Here is a 15,950-nt window from a genome sequence, read left to right on the forward strand (position 1 = left end):
GGATCCAGATGTGCCCCTCACCTCCGCAGAGTGGTCCTGCCACTTCTGCACCTGCTGAGCTGGCAGCAGGGGTGGCGTGGAAGTCAGCTGTTGGGTCCTCGTTCGTCTGGACCAGTGCACTGTCAGCTAAGTGAGCTCATCTCCACCAACTGTTGTTGAAAAAGGGCTTTCACAGTCTGTAGGGGGATGGATCCCATCTGCCTCCGAGTAGCGACACGCCTGGTCCTTGCTGAGATGTTGGATCTGTTCTGGTGCCAGATGTTTTTTTAGCTGGGCTGGCCAGCCGGAAAAATTCTCGTGGTTTCATGGGGAGTGTGATAGCTCTTCCGTCAGCTGGGTCTGCTTGTCTACCAGGCAGAATTTAATCAGCGTCAAAGGTACTAAAGAAGGGCACAGGAAATACTGCCTGCTTTTTGGCTTCATAGGTAAAATCTGATATGTGTCAGGTCTATTTAGCTGCTTTAATAAGGTTAAGTTGAGGTAACATCAAATTTCAGATTTGATCCCAGGGTTCTCTTGATATGCCAACTTTATATTGCTTGCAAGTAGCCAACTACTCATAAAGAGGTTAAGTTCTGTGAACCTGGAAAGAAATTAACTCCTTCCATTACACTGCCTCACTTCTTCCATCACTTGTCCTGGCAGAAGTGTCAGTGTCAAGACTCTCTTGACATTTTTCATGTGTCCGGCCACAGATGTCCTCAACATATTAAAGCTCTTTTGAAATAGTCATTATGAATATATGTAGTCCTGCCCTTGCTATATACATTCCTAAGAGTATTCATGTACCTCATCTAGGCAAGGTGTGTAGATAGGATGGATTTACACGAGTCCTGAATATGTTTGGTGTGTATGGATGTCATGAGGTAAAGTTTTCTCAGTCCTACTCATATCTTAGCATGTCACGGTTTTCTATAGGTACTTGGCAGGGTTCTGGTGATAAGATATTGACATAGAAACCATAATTTGTAAAATAATGGTAATCTCAAAGAGGGCTGGTTATGGCAGAAGTTTCAGGTGCCTGGCAGAGTGCTCCCATGCAGCAGTGAGACAAAGATGGAAGAAGCCATTCAGAGAGCAGAACAAAGACTTGCTCACTGCTTGGGGCTGCAAAGAAGCTGTAGTTTGCAAAGGAGAGGTGTTTCTAGGAGACATCTGCTGTTTCCGCCTGCGTGCATCTCTTCACAGGGCAGTGAGGGGGTTTCTATGACCCATCAGTGAGCTGGCTTAGCTCTGTATACCAGGCTGGAAACATCAACTCTGTTACGGTCAAATGAGGTCTTCTGGACAAAAGATAACAAATTGCAACCTCAAAGTTTGAGGTCACTTGAGATGGTCACGGGGACACAACAAGCAAAAGGAAAAAAAGCTGAATCCTGATTTTGGTTTCCTTTTCCTTCTCTAGTGCTGGGGAAGTGCTGCTCCAAGCAGAGGAGCCTTCCAGCTGCAGATACTGCAGGAAGGATACAGGGCCAAAAGGAAATTACAAGAAGCAGCAGAGAGATTGAGGCCCAAACCCCACACACTCATTCTGCAGTGTCTGACTGTATACGTATTAACCAGGCACAGTTTAAATAGTGAGGTATGTGTTAATTGACATGAAACAAGCACTTGCATGTATATAAGGGGCAGTGTGATTGTATCTGTAGCACAAGATGGAGCAGAAGTGCTCTGGCTCCTGAAGGCAGCCAGATTGTCCTGCAGATGTTATAGCCTGTTGCCATTCATTCCCCTGCTCAGGTGAGGTCCCATTCTTGTGCTCCTGTAGAAGGCCCTGTTTGAATTTACTACGTAGCTGATTTGCTTGACCTTTGTTCTTGCCTTTTTTTTTTTTTTTTTCTTTCTTTGGTTACTCATCTTTAAGCTTGAAAATGCTCTCATCTACAGTTGAAAATCTAACCATACCTCTCTCTCACATTACATGCCATACAATACACATGCCACATAGACCCATTCAGGTCTCCTCAGCTTCAGCTTGGCTGATACAAGATCAGGTTTTCTCCAGCGGGCCAGAGGACCAGGCTGACATACTTTACAGGACTGGAGACCTTCTACAGCCCAGGCAGGAGGATCTGCTGCTTGCTGCAAGCTCTGCTGCCCCCTGACCACCTCTGCTCCACCAGCACAATGACGCCCTCTGCTCCGTGATGCAACAAGTTTTAGCTCATCATGAATTTATTCCTTCTTCCCTGTCAAGGGAAGACCAAGGGGAGGGCAGCTTGTGCTCCCCCCAGGGCAAAGAAGAGCCAAGAGCATCTCTACCTGTAGACAAGGATTTTTGCATTTAGCACAGAGTGAGTTTTTCATTTTCCTCAGCTAACATAGGAAACAGCCAAAAAAAATTCTTCTTATGCCAACTTGAGCTCATCGAGATACTGTTTAATGCAGAGTTTTTTTGGTTGGAGTTGTTTCTATTTTGTTATGTCTATTACAAATTCTTGCCAAAGTATAAAATTTTCTGTTGATAACTTCAGCACTGGCACTATTACCTTATGAGCAAATATCAAGGTTTGAAACCTACAACAGTTGTGGTTGCATTTGCTTATGCTAATCCCTCTACCATCTTGTTTAACACACAGCAAAGCTGAGCACTATGTTATTGCGGCACATCTAATTTGAAATAATCCTCAAACTTATTATAGAGATTCAAAGTGAGATTTCAAGTGTGCAAAGTTTGAGAAGTGTTTAGATTTATGTTCTGATTGGTGAACTCCCAACTGAAAAAATCAGGTTCAAGTTCGCTGTTCCTCCAAGGTTTCTGAGCATTTAACTTCTGTGGTTTCAGATATATTGCCAGCCACCTCAACCAGGCAAGGTTCCTACTTCTGTTTCCCATCCTGTCTTATTTCAGTAATTATGAAGTGAGGAAAAACTTCAAGGAAAAATATATTTTGGGAAGTAAATAACTTCTGTCAGGAACAAAATATGATTTCTGAACAGGCACTACAGAGGAATGAATGTATTCATCAGCCTGTTAATATCTCGTCATGGGTGATGGCCCTATCCTTGAATGTGGTTTTGAACAGTGCATGCCCCTGAATATTTTTCTCTCCCGGTCCTGTTCTCTCTTTCCTCCTCCGCCCATGCAGTTCCTCCCCAAACCTTGCACAGATTGTCACTTTAAGATATAAGGTTAAATCCATGCTCCATGAACAACAAAGCAATTTAGGCTTTCCCCTTTATTTGAGGCCAAAAGTTAGAGCACTGTTAGTATCCAAAAAGAAAAATATAAAGCCATCTGAAATAACCTTGAATTTTTCCAAGAACTCAGTATAGAAATTAGCAATGTCTGTAGATGCAATTTTCCCTCATATATTTGTCTGCTATTGCAACACAAACACTGCAAAAATTTGTGAAGGTGTTTCTTGCCCATACTGTTTATTTCATTGTTGAAAATGAAGAATTTGCTGTGTAACCTCTTTACAAATGTGTCTATTTTCACACAGGAGGTTCAGTTTGGAGAGCAGCCAATCCATTAATGCAGGAAACTGGTCAGCTGGTACGTAATATTTGCTAGTCCCTGCAAGATTCATGCTCCCCTAAAACACTCCCCATACATTAACTGCAATACCAGAGAAAACATTCACATTTTTCTTTATGTAGCCATGAAAAAGAACATATTTTAATTGTCAGCACAAATTACACTAAAAGCATCACATGACTCAGGTTCTGTCCTAGCCTGCTGTATCTGGTTGTCCTGGTGTGCTCCTCTTACAGCAACCACAGATGTCTTCATGGAACAGCTGTTTTGGGGAGACCAAATATTCAAAATAGATAGTCTCGACAGACGTATCGATAAGCAAAAATTTCACTTAGTAAATTAGCCATTAAATGCATCTTGCAGATTTCTTACACTGGCTTTGATGAGGTCCTTGTGGGTGCTGCAGTGAGCATGAGGAAAGAGTGAGCCTTCAGCAGAACTTCCTTCTTCTGCCCTGCATGCCTCCCTCCACTTTGTGCAGTAAGATACCTGCTGATAATTTTAACAATGATGTGAAGAATGAGGTCTGTGCAATGCAGAGCAGGTGGATCCATTCGCTACAAATTACAAATTGTTGTTTGTATTTTCCTAGCAGTTGTAGCGCTGCACTTCATCCCCAGCTGCTGAGTTGCTGGAGCTGGAAGTGGCTCACCTGTGCCTGATACCAAGCTCCATTTCCTTACTAGGAGCAGACTAGCTCCCTTCTTACAGTGGTTCATAGATAGAGCAAAGCCAGACTCACTGAGCAAAGCCTGAGCTTTCTGCATTGTTGAAGGAGCACCCCAATATTTTCTGTGCTTCTTCCAACCCAAAAAATCCTCAGCTGTGTATCCAGCCCTGTAAAACTAGTGTGTGTGTGTTTGTTTGTTTGATTTTAAAGATATGCTTTGTTCATGCGTATTTGCAGTCTGCCACTCTTGAAGCTTCCTCTCGTTGATATTAACTCAGATATCTAACTAGTACACACTTTTATGAACTAAAAACTCAGCTAACTCAGCAGTGCAACTAAGTGAAATGGTAAGGCATACTCTGTTTCCATCATACCATTCATTGTACCTGCATACATCTCAGTTTTGGCTTTAGAGAAAGACAATTTAGTGAGTACATCTTTCAAAAGTAAATATAGATGCAAAATATGTGTTTCAGGCTAGATGGCATGTATCATTTTTTTGCACCAGATCCTAATGCAAGTAGATTTTATTAATTATTATTTATTTAATTATTTTTTTTATTGAGAAATACATCTAAACCCACAACACTCAATACAGATCCTGAAGATATTGTATTCTATTCTGGTTCTTTCTCAAAGTGCTGTGTATAGGACTTCTGGCATATGTATAGAATGAAGTAATTAACTTCAAATCTAGGAAACCACAAACCAGGACTAAATTTAAATTATGTGCATATTTGGAGAAAAAAAAATGGAAGAAAAAGAAAACTGCACTTGTGCAGTGGGTGGATATGCAGTAGGATTCTGCATTTTCTGGGAGACGTTGCTCAGTAATCAGAATGGTGCACAAAACATCTGCTGGTGACAATTATTATGTATAAGAATTTATTTTGCACATGCATCTATTTTCAAAGTGCACCAAATGGATGCGAACATGTGGATATAACAGTGCAGGCATTCACAACTTGAAATCGTGGCCCTGATATTTCAGGCGACTTAAAAGGCAATATGAAATAGAGGTTCGTTTCCCTGTAAGCTTGGTCTGCACCCTGCCTGCACAGCCTGCATGCATGTCTGTATCCACGTACATGCTGTGTGATGATGTGCTCTGTTTGAGCAAAGCCCTCACTTTGCATGACAGCACAATTGTGCCTTTATGGCAAGCGGCGCAGCGCGTGGCATTCTCAGAGGCATAGAAGCTCTCAAAGGACAGCAATAGTAGCATTATTAGGCTGGAAACCTGCCTTCAAAAATACAAATATACAGTTATTTCCTGGTAAGGCTACCATCAGATGGTATCTGTAATGAAAACCCTCTCTTCCCACATCCATCTCCTTCTGCCAAAGCTGTAATGAATTTTCCACTCTTCCCTGACATTTCAAACAGACCTCTGGTCCTCTGATGTTTCCAGCTGCACAGCAGTATTTCTTGCAGTTGAACTCAGTTTAACATATAAACACATCTTTTCCCAAATGGAAGCGCAGCTCTTTCAGACGTGGCCAAAATTTCCTGTTGGTCACCCCACTGTGACTTCAGCATCTTGTTTTTACTGGTAAGAAAGTTGTACTTTGACCTTGAGGTATTCCTGTGGATGACAACTCCTGGGGCAGAACCAGGGAAGAGACAAAATACTTTGTCTTCAAAGGTCATGGCCAGGCAACTCCCTGGGATGTTCAGTTCATATCCTCCCGTTCCTGTAGACAAGGATCAACGTGATTATTATCATTTTTTTGCCTGCCTACAAATCCCCAGCCCAAAAGATTGAAGTTAAATCTCTCTTTTTCTGTACCTGCAGCCCCCAAACTCACCAATAGCTGTGGTTTTCTGGGGTGGTTCAAGACAGGAAATATTTTGCTTCTTTGGGAAACAGGGTCTACAAATGAATTAACACACACAAACACACACACACACACACACACACAAAAGACCTGGCAAATAGCTTTTAGAGGACAATTGTTCTGCGTAGGCATGCACTCTTTCTAGGTACTGGGACAATGAGCTCAGAGGGCTTGTCCGTCTTGGCTTAGGCACTCCCAAAATGCCAACAAACTTCATTTTGTGGGTGTGAAATAACAAACTGCTACATTTGAAGTCTTGTTTGTGGGCAAAGAGGAAGCATGTCATATATATATAAATAAAGGCAATAATTTATTGTTATTTAATGTAAATCTTATCAGTCTAAATAATGAATCATTATTAGTCTATAAGTTATCATGGCAGAAACAGGGAGACTAATAATGCAGTTACAGCATTTCTGTACAGAAAATGTCTCAATAACAGCAGTAATAGAATTTAAATTGCAACACATATATTTCTCCGTTTGTGTCCCATTTCATAGAGGTGTGGTCACCCTTTCTCTGCTCCTCTGGATCTTCAAGTCAGGGGCAGGTCAAGAGAAGTTCAGACAGAACAAGCCTGGCAAGCCTCAGTCTGAAGGTCTTGCAAATTCACTGCAAAACTTATGGCCTCTTACTAGAAGGCAGTGTAGCTACACTAAATGTAGCTACACAAAAAATAGACAAAATGTGGTTGTCTCCGGAGGTACTTGTGTTTCCATAACAATTCTCTAATAGCAATACATTTGCTCAGTTTGTGAAACATTTCTGAGTGTCATCATCCAGCTGTGAAGTGTGTGCAGGAACTGGGAAAGCTCGCTTAGAGGTGGCCAGGACCCAAATCCTGCAACAGAGAAGCAGAAATCGCCCTCTGAAATGCTGGTTTGGGAAGAGCCCTGGGCAGATGGAGTGCCCTACATCCAGGAGCAATGACAACCAAGTTGGCATGGATGTCCTGAAAACAGGGGGAGGTGCAGTTGAGAGGGAAGTGGAGAAGTGGGATTCATGGTACTGAGCAAAGTCATCTCTGATGAAGACCTGCTTTACTTATTTGTGATAGTTTTCATGAAACTGAATGTCCTCTGTTCAGATTTTCTAGTCCAAAAACACTTTTTTCAATATCTGGTTTCTTTTCTTAATTTTTTTAAGCAAATGTGTTGCACAAAAAATCCATGCAGTGAATTTCAGTGCTGTGTCTCTAAGAGGTAAAGCTTAGCTATTCTTGCAAAAAATGACTATGGTCTAAAATAGCCCTAAGCCATGGTGGTACTCACGTGGTCTGGGAAGTTCTGGGGGCAGCAATATCCCCTGCAGAGCCTGTTGTACTCAGTTTTTCCCTCCGGATATTCCTTGCTTTTCTTAGTCACCCCTTCAGCATATAGTCTAGGCCACTGTTTTTGGAGAAGTCTCTTGTGGTTAAGTATAAATATTTCAAAGCCCTTTCATGTTGTTCCATTCCTAGCAAGGATAAATAAATAAATAAATACATAAATAAAGCTTCTAATTCCAGTGGTTTATCACACGAAAGAAATCATATGACTTACTCAGAAAGCATTAAGACTTTGGAGAAAAGTGTTTCTACAAGATCACACGATCAGCTTGCCTGGCCCAGCACATTTTGGACCCTTCACAGAACAGGACTTGAAGTCTAGAGCCGCAATTGCTGGATATCGTGCGGGAGGGCAGCCTGGTGCCCTGTGCCACCCAGCTCCAGGCGAGTGGAGCTGGTCCACCAGATCTGCCTGCCCACCGCTCACCCACCAGGGCAAGGGCCAGCAACCTGCTCTGCCTCTCTGAGCATTTCTCTTCACCTCTTCCACCCCAGATTTACTTGGGAGTGAAGGGAAATGCGCTGTGGAAGGGCATGGCCTGTCCTGGCATTCCAGAAATACCACACAAAGTGTAATTACAGTGTTTCCCAAGATAATCCCCACTTCTACTCATCAGTCCAAGTCTTTTCTGCATTTTTGTCAAATGCAGCACCCATATTTTCAGCCTGTTGTTTGCATGTCTTAATCATCTTTCAGAAAACTTAAACTCCATCTTAATTGCAATTAACTTAAATTGTTCTTTCATAACAAACACACAATATAGTCTGCATTACTTTACATCACATCAGAATTTCAAATTGGTTTGATTTGCTGTCATATTATTCAATTGCTTTGGGTATATTTTATACATATGCATTTAAGACATGGAGAATTCTGTTCTTTGTTGCTGAAAATACCCCTGTAATTAACAGCTAGAAGAAGGAGCAGGAGAAAAACAAACCCACCTTATAAAATATTTAAAAGTTGTTGTTTTCTTACTAGGATGCAATATGTGAAAAGACCTCTAAAAGAAACACATAACAGGCTTGCATGTGTTTAAACACAAGTCTATTAAAAAATAATAAATCTGATCATTTTTATTCCATCTCAGAAGGCTTTGAAAGGTTTCTCACATGCTATACTTGCCACATAACCACATGCTTCCATAAAAAATGAATTCAAGAGAGAAAATATAATATATTACCCCAGAGTAATACGAAATGTGGTGATTCATCTCATCTAAAAGCAGCTGCTTTCTTTGTCATCTTTGCAAGTAGCATTCATTTTCCTGGCATGAGCACAATTTACAAACTCATCCCGATCCTCCCAAGACTCAGATAGCATCATTAGCATATATTTAGTAGTAGCAGACAGTGAGCAGCAGGTACAAATGGCTGGCTGATGAGCTAATGCTTTGGGCGCTTTTCCAGCTTGTATGATAAGAGAAAAATGCACCGCTTCAAAGCCTGTCAGTCGCGAAGCAATTAACAGAAAAGAATAATAAAGTGACCTAAAATTTCAGCACTGAGAGAGGGATATAGATGTATGGAGGTGTTGTTAATGTATAGAATTCTAGTTAAGACAAGGAGTTACCACCTAAGTGAGGAGATGCTTCACCACGTTTTCTTTTCATTTAGCCTTTTTGTCTTCCTATTCAGTGATTAGTCAGTAATAGAAACGTACTGTACATCTGCTGCCTGCTGGCAGCGTGGGTAATAAATATCCAACAAACCAAGCTGGCAGGTCCTGCTGTCAACATGGATTGATTATTTTTATTTTGGCAGATGATTGTAACATATGTTGCTAAATAAATGTGCACAGGAGCTGAGCAAGTGTGACCCTTACGTTTGTTTTCATCCAGTGCTAAAATGGAGGTGTTACCTGCTGCTGAGGGACAGCAAGCCCTTTTCACCAGTGGGCTTCAGCAGGAACTCAGAGACCTCCAGATCAACACCCCTCTGGCACAGGGTCAGACTCCAATTAAAATCATGCCAATAATTAGCCTTCTAATATCTTATAAATACACCTACAGGATTACAGCCTGTGTTTTACTCTAATCCATTTTCTAATGGTTGTGACATGATAGCCAACAAAACCTCTGGTGGTCTATAGGTATGTTAAGTCTACGATTTTTATTTGCACCCCTGTGAGTGGTAGCATCAATAGGAAAACTGGATGGAAAACAGCTCAATAGCCCTTGTTTGTTCTGTGTAATGTCAGTGACCAAGCAGGTATACCTGAATTTGAATTTGTTTTGCTTCAGAATTTTATTTTTATTTTTATTTTATTTTATTTATTTTTTATTTTATTATTTTATTTTACTCAGTAAGAACATTTCAAACATACGCACTGTCCTCAGACAGACTGGAAACCTTTCTAGAGGAAATTCTCTTTTGTAAACACTTGAAATTTTGGTCACTAGTTTCAGAAGTACTTGCTGTCTGAGTCAGAATGAGGCAAAGTCACAGCATTTCATATGTGAAATACTGGGTGTTAGTCTCTTTAGCTATCATGCTGTGCTTGGCAGTTCTAGTAATTACTTGATAACAAGTTTGATACACATGACTTCATTTTTTTTTTTCCTAGACTCAGAGAAATCATTTCACAAAGTTTTAGTCTAAGACCTATCTTGAAGAAGGTTAATTGAGAAGGAAGTGAAAAATCAATACAAGTGCTTGCTACGATGCTATGAGCCAGATGTATAAAAAGAAAGGAGCAGCATAGTTCACACTGCAGGCATTTAAGTACTCTTTAATCTAGACTTTGTTTTCTTTTAGATGGCCACAACCAGGCACAACCATCGAAACTGTAAGGAACTCCAGCAGAGAAACACCCAGTTAACCTGGACTGATGGGTCTGAGGGACACATTAAGCAATGAGCTGCTTGACCATACAAAGATCTGAGCAACCTTCAGGGAGGCGCGCAGTGCACCTGCAGCAGCACAGTGTTAAGGATTAGGCACTTCCAAGACTGAGCATTGGCTGATGAGGGTTTTTAAAGTACATAATTTGGGAATTAGGTGCCTAATTGCCTCCTTGAATGTAGTCCCAAACATTCAAGTTCTGCAGCTCACTCCTGTGCGTTGGCTTTGCTGCATCACTGCCCTGCAATCCAGGACACACCTCTGGTCTAGCGTGCTTGGTGTTCATTAGGACCTTGAGATGGGGAAAAAAAAATAATAATATATATATATGCATATATGTATATATATAAACTGGGTTATCTCCCTTCTTATTGATAGAAATTAGGTTCTGCTAATCAAAATACAATTAGATTCTGCTAATTAAATAAAATGCTTTTAAATTACCAATCACTGAGCAGGAATTTAAACTAAGAAAGACTTCAAATTCACCACTGAAACTATCTCAATGACAGTTATACACAAGATACAAAATAGCATCCGACACGTAAAAGCTTGAAAAAAAGGTTTCACGAACACTTAACGTAAGTTCCAATTAAGAATGTTACATGCCAAACTGGAGTTAAAAAAGTGAATGCAGAAGAGATGTTTATAAGGTAAATTTATATAAAAACAGAGTTGCTACAGCCAGAACATTACTGGTGCACCAGTAATTAGGAAAAAGTTAAGTCACCTCTGCCCACACTCATAGCCCGCTTTGCCAAGTGCCACAGACCACAGGTTTTGTGGGGATGGTGACAGCTCTGTGGGAATGCGGGACAGCAGGGCGTTAGCAGAAGCGTGGCATGGTGGTGGGAAGGGCAGAATGCAGGACACACCTTTTATGTGAGGAAGTGGTGTTTAGAAAGATGTTAGCCTGAAATCCCAGTCTAGAAAAGGTGCTCAGGTTTTGCAAAAATCCCGGAATATATGGCAAACTACCCGGGGGCTTTCCTATGCAGGAATTTTCAGTATGCTGTTGTCAACTAGGGATGTGAATTTAGGTTATTGGAGCTGTGGACATTCTTGTTCAGAACTGAAGTAAACTTAATTTGATTTGCTTTAATTCATTAGCCGAGTAAATTAAGCCAAATGGAAATAACATTAATTCTGAATGAAAACATGCACACAAGGCTTTAACAAGGTTTAGCTAATCTACTTTAGATCTAATATGGACAAATTTTCTTGAGCCTCCAAGTAGACAACTCGTTAGGGCCAGATCCTGTAAAGAATGCAGATTTTGTAAGCCTATCTTAGGGTACCTGGCTTGAGGAGGGGACCTCTGTGTCAGGCGACTTAGCTTCCTAAATATTTTGCATTCACAGTCCTGAAGAAGACAAGCAAAAGGACACCTAGAAGCAGCCCACGAAGGACCAAGCACTGGGGCCATGGCCAGTGCTGCCCCTTTGGGAACTTACGTCTTTCCCTTATGGCTTTAGAAGGATGTTTTTGATAACCCTTGGACACAGTCTGGTGTCGTCTTTGGCAGGTGGTCACCTTCAGCAGCAATATCTGTGATCAAAGAGCTGGCCAGGGCTCTTCCTTCCCTCGTTGCCTCCCAGAGCAGAGAAGAGTGCAAAGGGAGGCTGGGAGTTGAGAGCCTGACCTAGAGGCCCATCGCCTTGAGCACGTACTGCCAGGAGTTCCTGCTCCCAGGGCCTCTCCTGCATTTTACACTGTGGTTATTCAATAATGGATTTTAAAGAGAAAGTGGCCACAACTGCCTTCTGTAGGAAGCTTTGTCCTTTGGGTGGGCACTCATGGTCTCAGCGCGGCCTAGACGGAAACCCGCAGTGTCCTCTGCCTTCTTTCCCTGGCCATCAACACATTGCTCCCCAGCCTGCTGCCTACTTGGGCTGCATGGGAAGAGAAAATCGCTTCCTCCTTCCTGTCCTCCTGCCCTAACAAGTTCCAGTCTTGTCTGGCCAGTGGAATACCGGGAGCAATGCTCCTGGATGCAGAGGCTGCCCTTTATCTGGTTACCACTGCGAGCTTCCCTCCCCACCCCCAGGCACGGGATGCATGTTGCTCAACCCTGTCGGCCAGACACATTCTTTAGCTATGTTTCAAAGTGTGAGTAATTGATTCGTGAACTCTGGTGTGCTTCTTGTGCTAGTGGCGTCCCTCTATGCTATGGACAGCTAAGCCTGGAAAACCACATCCACCTGGACAGGGAGACGGGCACAGCAGGGTAACAGCCCCAGCGCAAACAGTGCAGGTGGATGCATAAGCCACTGCTTTATTCAGGGTTCAACCTGTGCCATTTCAGGTAGTGGGGGAATTGAATATATAAAATATAATAATAATTAAAAAAGCATATGCTATATTTTTGAAATTTAAGTCTCTGCTAAAGAAGGCACTTGAGCTTGTAGTCAGGCTTCTGTTAGTGTCTAGCCATCTTTCAGCCTTGTTTGCCTGAATCCAGTATTTCCAGAGCGTAGCTACACATGGACACAGCACCCAACTGGCGCAACACACTGACAGCAGACACGTTGCCTCAGGTGCAGCTCACCTTATGGATGCTGAACAGCAAGCTGTTTTGCTTGCATCCCCCAGCTGCTCTCCTGAGACAGCTGAGAGCTCCTCAAGGTCAGAGGAGGAACAGAACCACCTCCTACAACTCTTACCTGAGAGTTAGTGACCAATCCCCCTCCTCCCTCCCTCACAAAGATTTTTACTGAAAGAACTAGTTCTTGCATTTTTTTTCCCCCTGAAAATAAGAATCTTAAAAAACAGCATGGGGTGAATCAATACCAACTGTGAGAAGCACTCGCTAAAAATAGAAGTTTATGCTACCTCACCTCTTTAACTTTTTGTGTATACTCTCCTCACCTGCACTGTTATTCTATCAATAAAATCCTAGCTGTTAGGGTCAATCATATGGATCAAAAAAGAAAAAAAATCAAATTAAAAATTCCTGATTTTATCTTCTGACAGAGGATGTTTTCCTGCTCCTTGGAAATGTCTTCTAAAGCTACAACAGGAGGGCAGGGAGGAGGGAAGAAGGGGAACAAAAAAAACCCACCTTGTTCCTTCAGATTCTTTATTTCAAATGATAATTTCATATATCCTAAAACAGCCAGGGATTTTTATTAAAATTATGTGAAAGAGCTTTGTAACAGGGAACTTTAGAATCTTTGGCTTAGATTGAATTGTACCTTAGCACAGGAGAGGAACACCGCACTGTGTCGACAGGGAGAGCCTAATATTCTTCCCAGTGGAGTCAAGCAGAAAAAAAGTTCCCCTGGATTTCAAAATGGAACCATGTTAAGTGCTTAGTTTTAAACGGGGTTGCAAAGCAGCATGGCTATCAGACAGTCTGGATAAGAATGCCTTTTAACTTTTAAATCAGAGCTTTTCACTCTATCCAAAAGTCTTATGTATTAATTTCATGCATGCCTGAGCTCTGCTGCCAACTGTGTAAGTTCAAAATACAGTGAACTTACACTACTTGTATTTTTATTACGCATATTACCCAATTTATGTTCTTGTGTTAGTGCTTACTATACTGCATTGTGTTACATTAAGAAATTACTGAAGCTACAAAAGCAGTATCTCAAAAACAAGGCAATGACAGAAGTAAGGTAACCCATGCAACTCAATTCAGCTTTCCTGTGGATATGCATCAAAATTGTGCTGCAATGACACAGTCACAAAGGATTTTCCTGTGAAAGTCTTCCTCTCTTTCAGCTCACTGTATGAATAGTAACTGAGTGAGCTTCCTCTAGAGGCTTATTTTATCCCAAATAATACTCACACTTCATTCTGAAGACTGAGTATTAATTTCCTTATGAGGATTTTATTTTTATTTTTTTTAACTTAATAATGCAGTGTCTAAAAACTATTTCTTGTTAGTAACATTCCAGAAAAATGAACTGGGTTTACTTTTCCCTTTTGCAGCTGACAGAGTAGAAGTGTCCTCTAACTTGTGGTGCTCTGCTTACAGGACAAATCCAAGAGCTGTGCATTTTGTAGCATTTTCTCTATTCAAAGCAGAATGTCCACAATCTGCAGTGAAAACTGTGAATTCTAAGCACTTTTTTTTTTTTCAGGTTTTAGCTTTAATCTCAAACCTACACAAGAATTGATATAAGTAATTTAAAAGTTTTTTGCGGCTCACATTGCATAGAAGAGCATGGGTGCAGGCAGGGATGGACTCTAGCTCTCTGAGTACCTCTCTGCAGGCTGAAGACCCTTACTTTTCTTTCTCACTGCACACAGTACAACCAGTGCTGCAAAAGAGGTAAGGATGATACAGACGACACCCTCCCTGACAGATCTCCACAGGCCAGAAGACCTCTGTATACGCTGTGCACTCAAAATAGGCATGGAAATGATGGTAAAGCATTCATATGATGGCGTTATCAAGGTGTGTCTTGATACACTAGTTACACAGGCAACTGTATTTTTAATTTATTATTTTTTTTCAAATCATTAGTCAAACTTAGCATTTTTTGTTATTTAACTTTCTAGTGTGCAGACTCCTAAAACAATTTAGAATATAAATTGTGGTATGGATACTTAGAGCTCCAGCACAATCCTTCAGTCCCCAAATTACCAGAGTTTATCAACTGAGTCAAAACTTTTCAACTAACGTATCAGACCTTTGACCACTGAACAAATAAATTTATACATATATATACAATTTATAATGAGAAAAACAAGCTGTTGCCATCCTCAACACCAGAAGAACTTAAGTTATCCATTTTGCATCTGCTTATTATGGCTCCCTGGTGACAGCAAAAGGCCAAGACGCTTTGGAAGCCCAAGGTATAACGAGGGACTGGAGGAACTTTCTGTCCTAGCCTTTCCCTTATCTTTGTCCCCATGTTCCCCTGTATCAGCCCCGATGTCCACATTGCTGTAGCTGCCAACCTGCCTTCCAGGCTGCCGCTTCTCTTCTGCCACAGCCAGGTACCAAGAACAGCAACGCCAGGACCTACTGACAGCTTCTTTGCCCAGCTTCTGCTCTGGGAGGCTCAGCCCCTTCTAGATGAAGGGACAAAACAATGACAGAGAAAGTCTCGTGTAGCTGCTGCTGACTGAGGTTAGGCAAAAAGATGGCTTGAAGCAAATGGGAGCTACAGAATAATTATCTGTCAAACTTTAGCTGAAGTGCGTCTGAAGAAACCTTAGTTCAACTTTGAAATATTTGGGCAAATTTTCACAGTGCAGCAAGGCGTATCTGAGGATGCAAAAGGTAAAAAGTCTGCCAAATTTCAAGTCCTTGTTCCAAAGCATGAGAGAACTAAAGCTTTTCAGCCAAAGGATCTAAGAAGAAGAATAACTTATTTTAATTTTTTATATTTTTATGATCTCCTTCTCAGAAATAGCTGAACAGCTTGAAGTTTCCCTGAAGAATTCAAGCTGGAGCAGACAATCAGCATGGAAGATATTAGCTGGAATTGTGAAAGTTTGACAAAATAATAATGTAGTGCATACAGTGTCTTGTAATTCACCAAAAATATATCTGTACCTCACAAAATAACATAGGTATTTTCAGTGTATGCAGTTCATTAACATCTTATAAAAGCGTATGAATTTTATGTGACATATACTTCCATTTTGATTTTTTTTTCAGATTTTGTTGGTGCTTGTTTTAAATGTTTCATCACCACAATTTTACTGCTGATCTCTCTAAGCTGGGTTGTGCAACGCTCCTAAAACAAATGTACTCTGCCATTGGATCATGAAACTGGTGGGGAGTACCTAGAAAATGTGCACAGGTCACAAACCGAGATAACTGTTTTCTTT

At 41.3% G+C, this 15,950-nt stretch overlaps 1 long non-coding RNA gene across 2 annotated transcripts in view; it reads left to right on the forward strand.

The window, feature by feature from the left end:
* The window catches only part of LOC310889972, a 32,497-nt gene extending 16,560 nt beyond the window's left edge, over positions 1-15,937 (forward strand). For both annotated transcript variants that reach the window (XR_014576950.1, XR_014576951.1), the window contains one exon: positions 1,949-15,937. This is a non-coding gene — a long non-coding RNA (uncharacterized lncRNA). The remainder of the gene's footprint in view (positions 1-1,948) is intronic.
* The last annotated feature ends 13 nt before the right edge of the window (positions 15,938-15,950 follow it).

Source organism: Anser anser (assembly GCF_964211835.1).
Source record: "Anser anser genome assembly, chromosome: Z".
Lineage (NCBI taxonomy): Eukaryota > Metazoa > Chordata > Aves > Anseriformes > Anatidae > Anser > Anser anser.